Below are 3,609 nucleotides of genomic sequence, written 5' to 3'. Positions count from 1 at the left end.
TTTTTCTTCTTCTTCCATTCTTGCTCACGTTTTGGCATTTCTCTCTCGCAATTGCACCAGTGTGACGTCACACAAAAGTTATTCTCAAAAATCCTCTCTGATCGGCGCAATCTTGTATTCTATCATTCTTGGGTGCTATAGATATATCCAATACTGTACATACGTATGTACATACACACCACTTAGTTGTAACGGTGTACACGCTTATATAAGTGAACAGGCAGGCAGGCAGGCATTCATAAATCATATTTCCAGAGCTTTAGTTGCCTTAGCTGGTGTTGGTTGTTGGTTCTGTTCTTGCAGTTGCTGCTGCTGCCTCTACATTCGTCTGGCTATTTTCAGGATATTTATCCTGACAGCGGATTTTGATGGAAAAACTTTTGTAAATTGCTTTCAGGAGAATTTTCCTGTGTGGTGCATTGTATTCGTAGCATGCAGACACTTATGGACACTAGCAAACACATATGTACCTACATACATACATATCTACTATATTTGAATGTTTGCGTCGTTTGTGTTCTTAACTGCGGCGCTGAAAGTATTGTACACATTTTTCGCTCCTTTGCCATCGGCATTATTATAGCCTTGTTTGGCTATTTTTTGTCCTTTTGTTGAATTTTGCTGTAGAGTGTTCGTCGTTTTCTCAACTTTGGTCTATGCATGTTCTCGTAGTGTGTGAATGAAATTTTCTAACTAAACACCAACACAGCCCCGCTACATCGGCTATTTTGTTGGCACTGCCGTTATTCTCCTCACCAGCACATTATCCTTTAGGCTCTCCAATCATGAAACAAGCTGCTTATTGCTCCAATACTTCTGAAGCTCCATCACCTTTCAGGAGGAGCAGTTATAGCTACAGCTGGCTGTTTTGGTCAAACTTTCGTAATATTGTTTGTATAAGTGCTGCCTTACTATTCAAATATTCAGCTCCACCCATGCCTATAGCTTACACAGTACTTGCTTACATGCATACATATATGTACATACATATGTATGTGCAATATACATATATACATTGCATATGCACATATTTGTATATCACATTCCAGATGGGTTTAAAAACTCAATAAGGAAAACCTAACCTATGGTAAAAAAAATTCAGTTAAAATTTAACTTCATACATATTAAAGTAAGAAGGTATGAAATAAATACATACATAGTTCTTTACATTTATAACATAAATTTACTTTATTTATGTACTCTTAGTGCATTTAGAATTCTAGAAAATATTCTTGAAGTGTTTAGGTCACACAATGAAAACTTTAAGAAGGTTTGTAATTTTTTGAAGTGAAACTTCTTTAGTGGCGATTGGTTGGGTGGGAGTAAATTGGCAAATTCAGCGGAAATTGCAAACGGAAATGGTGCAACGGAAATGATGCAACGGAAATGATGCAACGGAAATGGTGCAACGGAAATGGTTGGGGCTGAAACAAGTACTTCTTGTGTGTATGCATATGGTATGAATTTAACAAAAACTTGCTAATAAAAGGTTAGAGGATAACACTTAGAAATAACAATACAAGAATGAAAGTTAAGGTGAGTACGTATATAGATAAAGAAAATTATAAAGGCAAAGGTAAAAATAAAAACAAAAACAAAAACAAAGATGTGTAAAGATAAAGGTAAAAATGAAGACCAAGGTAAATTTAAACACTTTACTTATATATATAAGGGCAAAGGTGAAGGGGAATATGTTGATGAAGAAAATGATAAACTTAAAAGTAAAAACAAAGACGAGGATGAGGATACCGATAAAATTAAAGATGACGATAGGGGAAGAAAGATTAAAATAAAGGTAATTAAAGAGGAAAGGATATAGAGAGAGACACATAGACTCAATCTGGGAACTATTTTGGGATTTTAGAGATTTTCGAGATTCTCGAGACTTATCGATTAAATAATCGATATTTTTATTGGGTTTGTTATCGATATTCACCGATTTTGTTCTCGATATTTATCGACTTTGTTAGCGATGTTTATCGATTTTGTTATCGATATTTATCGATTTTGTTAATGATATTTATCGATTTTGTTATCGATTATTATTGATTTGGTTATCGATATTTATCGATTTTGTAATCGATATTTATAGATTTTGTTATCGGTATTTATCGATTTTGTTTTCGATTTTGTTATCGATATTTCTCGACTTTGTTAGCGATATTTATCGATTTTGTTATCGATATTTATCGATTTTGTTATTGATATTTATCGATTTTGTTATCTATATTTACCGATTTTGTTATCGATTTTGTTATCGATTTGGTATCGATATAAATCGATTTTGTTATCGATATTTATCGCTTTTGTATCGATATTTATCGATTATGTTATCGACATTTTTATCGATTTTGTTATCGATATTTTTATCGATTTTCTAATCGATTTAGCAACCAATGGTATTATCGATGTTGCTATTGAAATTTTTATCGAATTTGTCATCGATTTTGTTATCGATATTTTTATGGACGTTATAATCGATTTTGTTATCGATAGAGTATGAAGATAAAATGAAGATAACGTAAAAACAGAATAACATGAATGTTATTAAAAGGAACAGTGGTAGAGGTAGGGATCTACATTGATAGAAAAAAAGTGAAAAAATATAACCTTAAGCAAAAGCAGATGTGTGTACGTATAGATAGATAAGTAACGTAAGTTTCACTTCTACAGTGTGGCCCAGGCGCACTTACTTTTTATTTTTCTAGTTTAAGCCTTAAATAGATTTGGTGGCAATGTGTGGAAAGAAAAACCCCGTTCTCTTCTAAAACCATTTCGCACTTTGCAAAATTTCATGAGAATCGTAATTTAAACGAATCTTAAATCTTCCGAATTGTTTATGCTTAGAAAAATATCAGGTACCCATTAATATCGGAATAAAAATACTCGATATCCCAAATATCGATACAAAGATCCAAAAAATTTGGCGCACTTCCAAAACGTACCAAAGTAATGTTTGCATACTGTTCTACTGCGGTATTTAAACTGTATGTATATACAGAGTTGCGAAACATTGCAACTATATACTTTGCATATTTTGAATATTCAAGATAATAATGAATATCCTTTAAGGATTTTCCATTTTCACAACACGAGTCACAACCAAAAACAAATGAAGCATCATTGTAGGCCTCTGTGGTGTATAGGGATGAAACGATACCATGGAGGTATCGATACTTTTACTTGGAAGTGGTATCGAAAGAAAGTATCGATACCTGGAAAATTTTTTATGCAATCAACTCTTTGTGGGGCTCTTTTTCTCCTTTGTTTATTTTCTTCAATAACACAGCTTCCCTGCCTTTAGTATTTTCCGCTAGTCTTTTTAGCGCGAAGAATAAGACCCTGCTAATACGACGGGAGCTAAACGCGCGTTTACAACTATGCGTATTTCGTTGCATTTTACTCAAGGTGTTCACATGATAACGCGAGTTACACGTAAGTAAATTCGTGTAGGTGTTAGTATCAAAACGCATGCTTAGGAAAAACAGCGGAGGAAAAATTACCGAAGCCAAATTTGCCTAACCGCCGTATTCTAACAAAGTCAGAAACCTTAGCTCATCACTGCTGTGATTTCTACTTGGCGATAAAAGTTTGCCAATACAACACAAA

At 33.7% G+C, this 3,609-nt stretch overlaps 1 long non-coding RNA gene across 1 annotated transcript in view; it reads left to right on the top strand.

Annotated features, from left to right (window-relative positions):
- LOC108362027 (uncharacterized) overlaps positions 1 to 3,032 on the top strand; it is a 12,784-nt gene extending 9,752 nt beyond the window's left edge. The window contains exon 3 of the long non-coding RNA XR_001847401.1: positions 2,951 to 3,032. This is a non-coding gene — a long non-coding RNA (uncharacterized LOC108362027). The remainder of the gene's footprint in view (positions 1 to 2,950) is intronic.
- Positions 3,033 to 3,609: the final 577 nt, after the last annotated feature.

The sequence above is a fragment of the Rhagoletis zephyria genome, unplaced genomic scaffold, assembly GCF_001687245.7.
Source record: "Rhagoletis zephyria isolate East Lansing unplaced genomic scaffold, Rhagoletis_zephyria_1.1 Rzeph_scaffold_00020, whole genome shotgun sequence".
Lineage (NCBI taxonomy): Eukaryota > Metazoa > Arthropoda > Insecta > Diptera > Tephritidae > Rhagoletis > Rhagoletis zephyria.
The sequence above is the reverse complement of the archived record's forward strand: the minus strand, read 5'-3'. Positions and strand labels throughout refer to the sequence as shown.